The following is a 15,000-nucleotide window of genomic DNA, read 5'->3' on the forward strand; positions in this document are numbered from 1 at the left end:
GGTGTTAGAGCCAGTATTACTACCGGTCACAGTGCATGAGACTCATACACGACTTTTCTCTTTGCCTGCTTAGTGTAGTTCCCTGCTCCTCTGTTTGCGTGCTACCAGCCCGTGAGGCGTGTGTCTTGCCCATCCCATCTTCACTGTGTTATGTTGGCCTTGTCTTCTCTGTGAGCAGAGTCTCCTTCCCAGAGCAGGTGCTTTCTCTGAACTCTTGGCTTGTAAGACTGCTGGGAAAGGCCCTCCCTAGCCCCTCAGTCAGATAGATACATTTACCTGCAGAGCTCAGCTTGGGAGAAAGAGATTACGCAGAGAGCACATAGGGGAAGGCCCACAGAGCACACTTTATTTTACATAAAAGCTCGAGCTTGTGGGAGGACAGGGACATGAGGGTTCTCATGGAAAGATATCCCAGGAGTATTGATGGCTAGTTTCTGAAACACAACAATCCCGGAATGGCAAGTCACAAGATGCCTCTGCAATAGGCCTGACCCTAGGCTTCCGGAGTTCTTGATCTCCAGAGGCTCCAGTGATCTAAGCCCGACCAGGGCTGTGCCCGACCAGGGCGCGTTGGGAGAGCGTTAGGGACACGTAAAGGGGCGCAGGGCACAGAACTCTGCCCGTTTCACCCCAGCATTTTGGGGAGGACACAGAATCTGGCAAAGCCAGTGGGAAGGATTTTCCAGGGGGAGAGTTCAGTGACATGATCTGAAACACAATAGTGCTGGTGATCTGGCGGGTGCATTCTGTGAGCCACTTCTGTCAGGAGCAGCCTGCCATCATGCCCTGATAACCACAACTCTAGTACCAAGCCAGTGACCTCAGCAAATGCAAAGACATTATTACTTATAGTCTCCTGCATCTGATTCTTGCCATCATCATGTGAAACGTTGGCGTTATTATGTCTGCTGCGCACACTTTGTTCATATGTGTACAATTTAAGTGTGTGAACCTGACCACTGTCTTGGACAGAGCTCTGCCTGTGAACACACCATGTGAAGCATTGGTGGTTCAGTGGTAGAATTCTCACCTGCCACCCGGGAGGCCCGGGTTCGATTCCCGGCCAATGCAAGGTTACTTTGTTTTCGAAATTATATAAATGAACTCAGTGGGGAATAAAATGGTAAGCAGTGACCCCGACGTGATTTGAACACGCAACCTCCTGATCTGGAGTCAGACGCGCTACCGTTGCACCACGAGGTCCTTACACTTGCAGCCTTCGATGCCAGATGAACAAATGCTGTGGGCCTTTTGACTTATTTTCCTCTGCTAATATGCCTACGGTTGTATTACAGGGCTTGGCCTTTTGTTTTCTATCCTAATTATTGAAATTGACTGCAGGTGCAGTGAGAACGCTGAGGATTGAACTATTCAGGGAAAGGATCGCACGCAGGAAAGAGCAAAGGTACGTATCTGTGTTTCATGCAGACAAAAGGATACGTCCCTGGGTGGGCTTGAACCACCAACCTTTCGGGTTAACAGCCGAACGCGCTAACCGATTGCACCACAGAGACTATTGACTGTATACCTTTCCTGAGACTCAATATATGTCTTGACATGTGTGCGCCTGCCTGGAGCTTGTATTATATAAGGCGTCTTTATGCCATACAGCATTTGTCATTTGCTTAGTGTCTTGTTACTGTTGTAATTTATGATGTGTAGACTACTGTCTAATGGTGTTAGAGCCAGTATTACTACCGGTCACAGTGTATGAGACTCATACATGACTTTTCTCTTTGCCTGCTTAGCGTAGCTCCCTGCTCCTCTGTTTGCGTGCTACCAGCCCGTGAGGCGTGTGTCTTGCCCATCCCATCTTCACTGTGTTATGTTGGACTTGTCTTCTCTGTGAGCAGAGTCTCCTTCCCAGAGCAGGTGCTTTCTCTGAACTCTTGGCTTGTAAGACTGCTGGGAAAGGCCTTCCTAGCCCCTCAGTCAGATAGATACATTTACCTGCAGAGCTCAGCTTGGGAGAAAGAGATTAGGCAGAGAGCACATAGGGGAAGGCCCACAGAGCACACTTTATTTTACATAAAAGCTCGGGCTTGTGGGAGGACAGGGACATGAGGGTTCTCATGGAAAGAAATCCCAGGAGTATTGATGGCTAGGCCCTGAAACACAACAATCCCGGAATGGCCAGGCACAAGATGCCTCTGCAATAGGCCTGACCCTAGGCTTCCGGAGTTCTTGATCTCCAGAGGCTTCAGTGATCTAAGCCCGACCAGGGCGCGTTGGGAGCGCATTAGGGACGCGTAAAGGGGCGCAGGGCACAGAACTCTGCCCGTTTCACCCCAGCATTTTGGGGGGGACACAGAATCTGGCAAAGCCAGTGGGAAGCATTTTCCAGGAGGAGAGTTCAGTGACATGATCTGAAACACAATAGTGCTGGTGATCTGGCGGGTGCATTCTGTGAGCCACTTCTGTCAGGAGCAGCCTGCCATCATGCCCTGATAACCACAACTCTAGTACCAAGCCAGTGACCTCAGCAAATGCAAAGACATTATTACTTATAGTCTCTTGCATCTGATTCTTGCCATCATCATGTGAAACGTTGGCGTTATCATGTCTGCTGCGCACACTTTGTTCATATGTGTACAATTTAAGTGTGTGAACCTGACCACTGTCTTGGACAGAGCTCTGCCTGTGAACACACCATGTGAAGCATTGGTGGTTCAGTGGTAGAATTCTCGCCTGCCACGCGGGAGGCCCGGGTTCGATTCCCGGCCAATGCAAGGTTGCTTTCTTTTGACTTTGTTTTCGAAATGATATATATGAACTCAGTGGGGAATAAAATGGTAAGCATTGACCCCGACGTGATTTGAACACGCAACCTTCTGATCTGGAGTCAGACGCGCTACCGTTGCGCCACGAGGTCCTTACACGTGCAGCCTTTGAAAGAGCGCAATTTGAATAAAACATATATCCGAGCCATATTTACAAGCACATCGTATAAACGTAGGAATGAAATGTATATCGTAACATGAAGTTGACACTTATAGTTAACTGATGTAATCAAAGTAATATAGGAAATGTAACTGTATTCACTTTAGAACATGCATTAGATTTAGAAGGCCCGTATACGTAGTGGGCTAATGTCGAAATGTGTAGAAATGCTTACGAGATGTAGAACGTGCAAAGTAGAATTCATGTACGCGTGTAACTTTAAATGGAGAAACGGCGTGAAATGTAACATGAAGAAATGTGCAGAGAGCATACACGGCGATGTAACAAATGAGAATATAAAGTTATACTCTACGTAGTTTATATTCTATGTACAATGTATTCACTTATACGTAAAGGATTTGCTAAATGCGATTGTATATAAATGTGTGTTAAAGGTTATACTGTGTAGAAGAAGTTTGTAGGAATGTTAGAAGGGTTTAGGTCATTTGTGATTTTAACCTGACTGACCAAGGGTTCGCAGGAGGGTAGTCCGCTGTATGTAATTTAGTGGGCTCACAGGAGTCGTGAATAGCCTTGCTGTGAACGTGAGAGCCAAAGAGTCTAGTTCTTGTTAGATTTAAGGTGACAATGCCGGACGAAGTTTATTGCCTAAACGTGAGAGGAGACGCTTGGAATTTTAGTCTTGTTTTGAAATGACCATTCACAGGACCAAGAAAGGTTATATACATAGTCATAAAGATTAAAGTTCTGCTGAGGTTATAGACTTTTGATCCGAAATGTCAAATGAAGTCACCAACAAGAAGACGAAGATGGCGTCTAAGAAGAAAGGTCAACTTAACGGACGACGCGAAAAAGACGAAGCAAGGAAAAAGCTAGAAGATGACCTCACGGGGAAAGTCCGTGGTGGGCGTCGAAGGGGCGTTCCACCCACACTGAGATTGTGTATTTTAGGGACAGCACCCCGGGGATAAGATAGCGCAGATGGCATGAGCAGATGTCCAGAGAGAGAGATCAGAGCGCAAGAGAGCAGTAGGCCGAGGACCCTTAGAGAGCGGATGGGTAGGCAGCGAGGGTACTGCTTCTTAAACTTAAGTTACCTTTAGAGGCTAAGAGAGTTTGAACTTCTTTGTGAGTCAAACTGCTGACACCTTTTTAGGTTAGGAACTTGCGAAGTAGGGATGTCACTTAGTATAGAGTAGGGACAGATTTTAACTTGATTATTTTTCTCTTTCTGTAGATGACGCAAAGGAACCACTTCATATCGATGCTTTTAAATTGCTGATTCTTGATTCGTTTGTAGACTGAAGTTCTTTAGGGAATATATGTTCCTTCTAGTTCCTGTATAATTGTTGAATTTGATCCTGAGAGGATTGTATTTACAACTTTTCTTAATTTTATATTAAACCTTTTAAACCTTATCAGTTGTAAGTGGTTCTTCAGAGTTGCGTCAGTTTATGGGGTTTATTTAACCTATGCGGGGTTTGTCTTTTACTCAATGACAGATACCAAGCGATCCAAAAATGATGAATGAGATAAGTTATTAAATTGATCATAAATTTATATTAAAATCTCATTCCCCGCAGTTGGTAGCAGAGAAAGATGGTTTTCTTCTTGAGGAAGACAACCTAGGTCAGGTCTAGATTACCCCAAGGTCCCTAGTCATCGACGACCAGAAGAAGAATCCCAGCCGAAGACGGTGCTGACGGTGTGTCGAGAGAAAAGCAGCAGAGTCGGTCGAGAGTGAGTATAAGGGTCATGCGTTGTAAGATTGCGGTATTTTATGTTGTACTTGTGTTGTAATGTCAAGCGGAATTGAATGCCTGTAGTGTGGTTGAGGGAAGGTTGTGAGCGCGCGCAACCGGATGAAATCTTAAGCTCCAGGGAAGGACTTAAGTGGTTCGGGTGTATCGAACACCCAGAGTAATTTGACTACCATTGAAAGGGGGTCATGAGGTACCATTGATCGCCCGACAGACCGATGATAGGGGGAGCGTAAGAGTGAGTGTATGAGTAACGGACGCTGGTCGTACGTTTACTGTGTGTAAGTAACCTATCAGTTGAGGCAAGCGTCCGACCGTCAGAGGGAAGACGTTTCGCCAGTTGAGGTAGCAATTACAGTTAGACTGTGGCCGTACAGTCAGAGAAAAGTGATCGCTTGGATGGAAGTAGTCATTTTTCGGTGTATGAATGAAACGCATGCAAGACCGCGAGACGAGCTGAGAACGGAAGGGAACTGCTGCAGAGAGGGGACGAGTGACGTCAGCGTAGAGCCGCGCTGAGATTGGTCGGTTGGCATAGAACCGCACTGGGATAGGCTGATTAGCGAGAGTCGCACAGGGATTGGTGGTTGTCATCAGGACGTAAACAAGGAAGAGAATTAATAAGAGAAAATCGTAGATTATCAAAAAATGAAGTGTTTTAAGAGTTTAAGAGCAATCTTTAGGAGGAATAGAAGAAACTTATATGCCGGAGAAGAAGCTCCACCAGAAGGCACACCAGCTTATCATATGGCAGTAAATGTAGGCTTACACTCGATACTATGGATCTCCGAGTGGAATAAGCTAACTGAAGGGAATAAGGAACTGACGTTTCCAAGATTCGGAACGTTTAAGCTAGACGTGTTGAACGAACTGAAAGCGGTAATGCTTGCAACGAGACCTCTACCGAGGCCAACACAGTTCGAAGCCCTTAGTGCATGGTTTAGAGCAGCACACGAAAAGAGCGTGAAAAGGCGCCAAGAAAGAGTGAGACGATCAGTAAAGGCAGTACAGGATGCTAAATGGGATGAGGAAGCCAAAAAGTGGAGGGTACAAAAGATGGAAGCAGACAAACTGTACCCGATGCTAGAAGTTACGGGAGAAAAGAAACCTCTAGAGGAAGATGAGGAAAGCGAGACGGAGGAGGATCTGATAGAGAGGCTATTAACAGATAGACCACCTCCGTACAACAGCGAAACCACAAGTCCCATACTACAGCAAGGGGACGGAGCTAGATGGGGGGAATATAAATCGATCCCAGTAACAGAGTGGGATACCAAGAAAGATGAGGAAATACCTCAATCTAGCTCCGAACAGAGAGTAGTGGGAAGATTAGTGGTCCAGAAGGTGCCAGAAACGCAACATGCAAGGTCGTACCAAATGCCAGACGCTTTACAGGTACCTGTTACCATAGGCCCTATTGTGTCAATCTACAACCCAGAAGGGGTCCAGCAGGAGGAACAGGCACGATGGGACAGGGAAAGGGCAGAGATGGAGAATAGGAGTACCATGATAAATCCTCAGAGGCAGATACTAGCACCGATGAGTCGGAGTACCCCATTAGATGCCGCAACAGGTCCCTGGGTAGAACAGGGGAGTCAAAGAGGGCCAATGGACTTAAGGGGACCAAAACCGAAATCCCATAAGGAATTAAGGGAATACCTGAAAGAATGGGATACTGCCGAAGAGATTCGGAATAAAAGTTTAGAAACAGGAGCAGAGTGGAGAGACCAGGATAACAGGATCCTCTCTCATTGTGGAGCTGGCGAAAGCAGCCCGGAGTGGGAGAGAGGGAGCCAGGAAAGCAGAGGAAATAATTGTCCTACTATCAGCGGCAATAGGCAAATGTGCGATGACAGGAGTGCAGGGTGTGGCGAAGTGCCTCGCGTCACCTTTAGTGAGGGGGAACGAAGGACGCAGGAGTACCGAAATACTTTCAGATGCACTCACCATACCCCGGGTGAAACGGTGCAACATTGGAATCACGGGAACATGGGGAGTCGCGAAGGGTCTCGCCATGCATCCGGTGAACACGAACGAAGTCATGAGAACATGGAGAGTCGCGAAACGTCTCGCCATGCATCCGGTGATCACGAACGAGATCGCGGGAACATGGAGGACCGTGAAGGACCTTTCATTTTATTGAGCGACACCAGACAGCAAGCGAGTTACAGTGGTTTTGAACAGAACGGTGGATCCTATCTCGTATCTGGAGAAACCGAGCCGAAAAGACGGAATGTAGGGATGGGGGATGGAGCATTGTTCCATCACACCCCACGGGAAGATGGAAAGGCTTGGGATCTAGAGAGGTGGGAACAAAGAGATGGAAGGAAAACTCCTCATAACTCACCTGTGTTTAGGCGTAGGGCGCATAGTGGAGGTGAGAGGGGTGTGAGCGATCAACCTAGGACTGACGTACTGAGAGCGGAGATAAAAGCGAGACGGATTGATGTAATGAGTTTGAAATCAGACTTGGATGAAATAATTGACGGCACAGTGGCAATAGAGAGGTTAGAGCTGTACGCACCAGATGAAATATTGTTTTTATCCAAGGATGTTACTCGGAAAGCAAGGGCAGCTCATGAAAAACTATCCGAATTAGCAGATAAGTATATGATAGACATGTCACGAACTAAAGCTTTACAGCCCAACCATAGGCTAAATTGCACAGATCGAGATCTAGATGAACGTAGAACGATTGGGCTAAGAGTACACATAAGGGAACTAGTCATGTGTATTAGAATATGGAGAGATCTGGATAGATGGGAGGAAAAATGGTCTAAGAGGGGATCTGTCAGAAGAAGTACAATTGTGAAGTCCCAGGATACAGACCTAATGCGAATGGAAGCTTTCCCTTTGCGAGAAATCGCGAACGGAAACTACGTTCATGTACCTTGGAGTAGGGGGGATTTAGCGGCATTCACTAACTCTTTCCCCAAGTTAAGAGAAAACCCTGTAGAGTGGTACAAGCAGGTAGAGAGGTTCGTGAAGATCTCTAAGGTGCTGTGGATCGATTTGAACACATTGTTCGATATCGTAGTACCCGGAGATTTGTGGACGGCATGCAAACTTAGTATTGAATGGCCCACTTGTGAGCCTCCGAGAGATACCCAGACAAATGGTCCATCAGATAGAGTCATGGAAAAATACGAAAGAGTAATAACATGGCTAAAAGAGAAAGTGCCAGTGCAGGACATAGACTGGGTTAAGATAGATCAAACAACTCAGGAGCCTAAAGAGACAGTTCACGAGTTCTATGAGAGGTTACTGAAAGCATTTAAACAGTACAGTGGGTTAGACGTAATGGATCCTAAGGACATAGGACAGTTTGTGTCGAAGTTTGTTTTAGGATTGAGACCAGACATAAGCCTGATGATACAACAGCATTTGATCTGTTGGCAGAACAAACCTTTAGATGAGATTCTGAGGTATGCAAGGTACTGTAGCGATGAAATAGATTCGAAGGCAAAGAAACTCAAGGAAAAGCTAATGCTGGTACAAATGCAAGCAGCTGGAAAGGGTGGACAGCGGCAACAGGGAACAGGAACGCAAGCAAAGAAACAGAATAATCAGAGCAGAGATGAGGAGGAAAGACCGAGACCGAGAATGGATATTGCGACACTGAAAAAGACAACGAGGTGCCATCAGTGTAATGAGGTGGGACATTGGCGACGCGAGTGTCCTTACAATGTTGAGACAGGGGAATTAGAACAAGAGGAGGAAGAGGTACAGAACAACGTGGTTAAGGGAGCCGCAGTCCCGAAGGGAAAGTTTATCAAAGGGGGGACTCAGACTCCTCGAGCCCCGTTTCCTCAACCACCTCGCATTACAAATGGAGGGAAAACCTATAGACAAATGCCATTGTTCGTAGGAGGAGAAGAATGCTACTACGTTGATCCTCTTACAGGGCAACGAGTGAATAGGGAGGAAGACTGTACTCTAGGAGCAGCCCTGGAAGTAGATCAGAGGGGACCATACGTAGAGGCTGAAGTGGCTGGATGTCCTACAACCTTTTTGGTGGATACGGGGGCCACTCGATCCACGCTGAGATCAGCGGTAGTCCCAGGTCTGCCAATATCGGGAGAGACGATTCAGGTGGTAGGAGTCGCAAACAAGAGGATGACGAATCCTCTGACCGAACCAGTATCAGTAAAGATAGGGAATTACAGTGACGAACATCAGTTTGTGATCTGTGATTCTAGCCCTGTGTGTTTGCTAGGAAGAGATCTGTTGTGTAAACTGAATTGCACAATACATTGCACACCTGAAGGAGTAGAAGTGCAGACCAATGATGAGGATGCCGATTTTGAGGTTGTAAACTCGCAGGAGTGCGTGGAACTATATCCTACCTTAACAGTGGAGGAGCTTCCACAAGATTTGAGGGAGAAAGTGTCAGCTGAGGTGTGGGATTTTACTGGAGAGGAAATAGGACTGATCAAAGGGGTAGAACCAGTAAATATCTTGGTAAGACCCAATGCCGAATATCCAAGAACACCACAATACAAGTTGACACCGGAGACGATTGCAGGAATAAAGCCTGTGATCGAATCCATGATTAAACAGGGAATACTGAAGGAGATCGTGGGAAGTCCATGTAACTCCCCGATTATGGGTTTGCAGAAGCCTAGTGGAAAATACAGAATAGTGCAGGATCTTCGAAAGATTAATAATATTGTTGTCTCATGTTGTCCAGTGGTACCGAATCCATCAGTAATATTATTTCAGATACCGTTCCAAGCTGAATGGTTTACCGTGATAGATTTGTGCCAGGCTTTCTTTTCGATTCCTTTAGATGAAGAGAGCCAGTATCTTTTCGCTTTTAAGCTGGAAGATCGCGTCTTAACATGGTGTCGTATCCCTCAGGGGTATACAGAAAGCCCATCGATCTTTAACCAGCTGTTGAAGAGAAATCTTGAAAGTCTAGTACTGCCCAAGAATTCGGTTCTGGTCCAGTACATAGACGACCTCCTAGTTGCGTCAGAAACTGAGGAAGCTTGCAGAGTAGACACCATAACCTTGCTGAATCACTTGGCCGAGAACGGACACAAGGTGTCTCCAAGTAAATTGCAATATTGTATGACTGAAGTGCAATACTTGGGTCATAGGATCGAAAAGGGAAAACGGAAGGTGTCTCCAGACAGAATAGAGGCAATCATGAAAATGAACGCGCCTACAACACAAAGAGAAGTCAGGATGTTTCTAGGCATGGTCGGTTATTGTCGGCAGTGGATAGCCAACTTTTCACTGAAGGCAAAACCGTTACTACAACTGACGCACAAAGGAGTAAGTGATCCGGTACCATGGGACAAAGATTGTTTGATGGCGTTTTTGCAGCTGAGGGAGGACTTATGTCGCGCCCCGGCTTTAGGGATGCCTGATTACACAAACCATTTTTGCTTTACTGCTGCGAAAGAGAGGGATGCGCTTTAGCAGTTTTGGCCCAGATACATGGAGATGCGCGTAGGCCAGTTGCGTATTTTTCGGCTACATTAGATCCAGTAGCCGCAGCGTTGCCCGGATGTCTCAAATCCGTAGCTGCAACGGGTGTCAGCATTGAACGTTCTGAAAGCGTGGTAATGGGACATCAGTTAGTGGTGTACGTACCGCATTCTGTAGAATTGTTAATGACCAGGACTAAGACTCAGCATCTGACGAATAGCAGGCTCACACGCTACGAGCAAGTCATACTGGCTGCCGAGAATGTGACCCTAAAGAGATGCTCCGTCTTGAATCCTGCAACTTTGATGCCACTTCCAAATGATATTGATGATGAAATTTGTACAGATCATGACTGCCTTGATGTGACTGAACTATGCACCAAACCGAGACCTGATATTGTAGATGAGCCATTGACTGACCCCGATGAAATATTCTTTGTTGATGGTTCATGTGTAAGAGACAATATCGGTCAGCTGAGAGCAGCTTATGCAGTTTGCACAATTACGAGAGTAATAGAAGCCGCTTGCCTGGAAGGAGTACACTCCGCTCAGGTAGCTGAAATTGTTGCTTTGACGCGTGCTTGTTTAGCAGGCGACAAACTTCGAGTCACCATATACACCGATAGCCAGTATGGTTTCGGGGTAGTTCATGATTACGGGCAGTTATGGTCTCAAAGAGGTTACATGACCTCCTCGGGTTCTCCCATTAGGAATGGAGAATTCGTGAGACTCTTGTTAGAGGCATTGCAAGGTCCGTCAGCCATTGCAGTTGTCAAATGTGCAGCGCATACGAAAAATGTAGATTTTGTGTCACAAGGTAACCGCTATGCGGATGAAGTAGCGCGTTATTGCGCAGAACAGGGATATTCTCACACTGATGTAAAAGTGGGGGGAATCCAAGAAAGAACGGAATTGACAATGTTGTTAGGTACTGTAGATACGTGGGATGAGTTAAGGAGTGTTCAGGAAAATGCACCAGATGATGAGAAAAAGAGTTGGGAAACAGCTGGTTGTACTAGAAGTGAGATGAACTTTTGGATCTCTGCAGATGGGAGAGCAGTTTTACCAAATGAACTTGTTAGTCCAATGGCAAGGAAATTGCATGGATCAGCACACATAGGTAGAGATGCTATGGTGAGAGTATTCAGACAAACGTGGTTCAACCCGAAGTTCAGAGTAGCGGCAGAAGCAGTGTATCAGCGATGTGCGATCTGTCAGCAGCTAAACGTAGGAAAGAGAACACCAGTCACACTGAGTCCCATTGGGAGGTCTGGGGGGCCTTTCAATAGAATGCAGCTGGACTTCATAGAAATGCCTAAGTGCAATAGACTTAGATACGTTTTAGTGATTGTCTGCATATTTTCTAGATGGGTTGAAGCTTACCCTACACGTAGGTGCGATACACTTACAGTAGCAAAATTGTTACTTAGAGAGTTAATAAGGTTTGGGGTGCCATCCTCTTTGGAATCGGACAGAGGAACTCATTTTAACAGCGAAATAGTGAAGATGCTATGTTCAGCTTTGGGTATCGATCAGAAACTACATTGCAGCTATCGACCAGAAGCTTCAGGGATTGTAGAGCAAATCAACAGTACAATCAAGTCCAGACTTGCCAAAGTTTGTTCATCAACATCCCTGAGTTGGCCAGACGCACTTCCAGTGGTTCTTATGAGCATACGTAGCACACCAGATAGAAAAACAGGTCTCTCTCCTCATGAAGTGCTAATGGGGAGAGCCATGAGATTGCCATCGGTTCCGACTGCAGCGCTAGTGAACATCACTGACGATTTGATCTTGGACTACTGCAAGGGACTATCTGATGCCGTTAATTCTGTGTCCCTCCAGGTCCAGGCTGCAGAGGTTCCATCAGCACAAGATTTGCGCCATGACCTGAGTCCGGGGGACTGGGTTTTGGTGAAAAAACATGTCAGGAAGAACTGCTTAGACGTGCGCTGGAGAGGACCGTTTCAAGTCATACTTGTGACGAACACTGCAGTAAAGTGTGGAGGCCTGCCAAACTGGATACATGCCTCACACACCCGAAGAGTGCCAACACCTCTAGAAGAAACAGCTCCTCTCTCGGATGAGAATCCAGCGGAAAGCGGAGAAGCCACAGAGGGGGAAAGCCAAGCTGTGGAGGTGATCGAAGAGGCTGAGATTGTGACGGAACAGGTCGACGAAGGTCAGGACACCAGTGGGACCGAAGTCGCCTCAGGAGAAGAGAGTAATTGGGAGATCGAATCAGATACTGAACAAGCAGAGAGTGACCAAGAGACAAGTCCAAGAACAAGGAGCAGGAGGACAAGGAGTGACGAAGCCAGTTGGCCGGAGAGAAGGAGAAGGCCAAGCTTAAAAGCAGATCAAGAAAGAGCTCTTGTCCCGATCACTGAAGAATCGGATCAAGAAGAGGAAACGACAGACTCAGGAACTGAGAGTCCAAGAAGATCGAGAAGGGTACGTGTGCCCTGCCGAAGATACGCCACCCCAGAGTGGACTTATCTAGCAGATGTCTTGGGGACAGAAATCTGGGAGAGTGAAGAAAGTGAAAGTAATCGATCACGATCCATTTGTGGCAGTGGAGATATGGATGTTGACGCCTGGACTCGAGACTGAGGGGTTACTGACTTTCACACTTCCCATACCCCCATATTTGAGTCAAATCCAAGATCTAGTGCTAAATAGATTACAGTTTCCGACTTTTGGTCATCAAATTCCAGAAGAAGAAGAAAAAGTCATTCGTTTTGAATTATTGGAAATTGTTGTGAAAGCTGCAGGTACGAGAATAATTGTTGATGCATAAAGACTTTTGTATATAAGCTATAAAGAAGAAGATAACCTAGCGCCGAGTGGAAAGAAGAATAAAATTAGGGATTACATTTAGAGGACGGAGAAGGGTTAGGGTTGTCTGTTGCTAAAGATAAAACGACATTGGTTGCGAAAAAGAGACTTTTGTTGATAAAGAGCACTTTACAGACTGAGAAAGCAAATAAAGCAAACAAAGACTGGAAAAGAAAAACTTCTCGCAAAAGAAGGAGCTACGCTGTTTGATAACATGGAGAACGGCAACCCAAACCGAAAAGCTAAATGTATAGTAGGTACACTTATAACGGTAGTAATTTTTCTCATAATTACAGTAGTGACAATATCATACATAATAGGACATGAAAGCGATAAAGAAACAGCAGATGTAAAGCCTGTAACGACTTTGAGACCTGCTCTTGTGGGGAAGAAGGAGGAGAGCAATGTAATACGTGAAAAGGCGTTACTAGCAGATGAAGCTCGTAGATTACACGTAGACGAGTCACAGGGAAACTTTAGGTCAAACGCATATGCTAAACTATTGTACGAGTATATCGATGCCATGGAGGCCAAAGATTGCTATGTTTGTATGCAATTGCCGGCTTCTGTAGACGAAGGCATTAGATATCATCATCTCCCACTGACTTATGGGATAACATGTAGTTTACTGCTCAGTATATTTTATGGTAGGGAAGGGTTTGAGTACTACTTTTCAAATTATGATTCGGTACTGCCTGAAGTTCCGAATTATAAGCAAATGAATAAGTGGGACTATTACAAAAAGGAGGATAGACTAGCTAAATTCTTTCTTCCTTGGGATACATTAGATACATCATACGCACGCAGAAATAATCTAACTTGCAAAGTGTCAGAGGTTGAGAAAAAGTTCATAGGACAAGTAGATGACCGGTACAGAAGGCAGAAGATTCTAAAAATGTCAGGACAGTGGAAAACTGATTGGACCGAAGAAGAGAAGGCACATAAAAAGAAAGGTAGCAATGGTCCAATAGCTTTGGATAGGACGCAGAAAGGAAAGTTATGTTTAACTCGAAGCAAGACGTATTATGAGAGTGTATTTGTAGGTGAAGTAAATTGCGAACATGCTTTTCGATTGGAGTACTATACGAAAGATTTTATGAAAGGGATGCAGCTATTCCTAATGTGTATTTTGTATGTGGAAGAAATGCCTATGTAAAACTGCCTGACAATTGGTATGGTTCGTGTTACTTGGCAATTGTCTTCCCCAAAATATATCATGCAAAGGATTTAGCGATAATAGAAGGAAAGGCTTCGACGAGAGCGAAAAGGGAAGTAGGGGATGCAGAAGTAGTAGGAGACGTATTTGGAGCGATGTTTCCTTTGTTAGGTTTAATACTTAACGATGTTAAGATCAGGAGACTGGCTACAGTTGTAGATAGATTGTCTGCAAGTACTGCAAGGTCATTAATGCTAGTAGAAGGCGAGATGCAATCGATTAGAGCAATGGTTCTTCAGAACAGACTTGCTTTAGATGTTCTATTAGCAAAAGAAGGCGGAGTTTGTAAGGCTTTGAAGGTTCAGGAATGTTGTACTTATATTCCTGATAATTCAAAACCACTTGAGAAAGTCATACAAAACATTACACAGATTCATCAAGAGATCGAAGATTTGTCAAAAATAAATGTTTGGGAAAAAGTAGGTCATGGAGTAGGAAAGGTTGGGAGTTGGTTTGCCAACCTTGGTAAAAGCATAGTATGGTATATATTAAAACCTGTGTTAATAGTATTAATTTGTATAATAACATTAGTAGGATTAGTGAAACTATATAAATGGTATAGGTCGAACCAGTTACAACGATCAATGAGAGAACAGGAAAGGAGATTAGCTGCTTTACAAGATCAACAGTATAAAAGTTTGAGAGCACTCGAAACGATAAAAAGAGGGAATGTTGTAACTAGTTCTGTGTAAAGGTACTATTCAAATTGCATTTAGTGATGACTCCTAAAAGTCATCAAAGGGGGGAACTGAGAGAGCGCAATTTGAATAAAACATATATCCGAGCCATATTTACAAGCACATCGTATAAACGTAGGAATGAAATGTATATCGTAACATGAAGTTGACAC

The 15,000-nt window shown here is 45.2% G+C and overlaps 5 non-coding genes across 5 annotated transcripts; 2 read left to right on the forward strand and 3 right to left on the reverse strand.

The window, feature by feature from the left end:
* Positions 1-1,000: 1,000 nt before the first annotated feature.
* TRNAG-GCC (transfer RNA glycine (anticodon GCC)) lies at positions 1,001-1,071 on the forward strand. The gene has a single exon. It is a non-coding gene; the product is annotated as a tRNA-Gly (tRNA).
* A 60-nt stretch (positions 1,072-1,131) lies between these two features.
* TRNAW-CCA (transfer RNA tryptophan (anticodon CCA)) lies at positions 1,132-1,203 on the reverse strand. The gene has a single exon. It is a non-coding gene; the product is annotated as a tRNA-Trp (tRNA).
* A 236-nt stretch (positions 1,204-1,439) lies between these two features.
* On the reverse strand, positions 1,440-1,514 carry TRNAN-GUU (transfer RNA asparagine (anticodon GUU)). Its single transcript has one exon. It is a non-coding gene; the product is annotated as a tRNA-Asn (tRNA).
* Positions 1,515-2,658: 1,144 nt separating this feature from the next.
* Positions 2,659-2,729, forward strand: TRNAG-GCC (transfer RNA glycine (anticodon GCC)). The gene has a single exon. It is a non-coding gene; the product is annotated as a tRNA-Gly (tRNA).
* Positions 2,730-2,800: 71 nt separating this feature from the next.
* On the reverse strand, positions 2,801-2,872 carry TRNAW-CCA (transfer RNA tryptophan (anticodon CCA)). Its single transcript has one exon. It is a non-coding gene; the product is annotated as a tRNA-Trp (tRNA).
* Between the last annotated feature and the right edge of the window lie 12,128 nt (positions 2,873-15,000).

Source organism: Lissotriton vulgaris, chromosome 1_1 (assembly GCF_964263255.1).
Source record: "Lissotriton vulgaris chromosome 1_1, aLisVul1.2, whole genome shotgun sequence".
Classification (NCBI taxonomy): Eukaryota; Metazoa; Chordata; class Amphibia; order Caudata; family Salamandridae; genus Lissotriton; species Lissotriton vulgaris.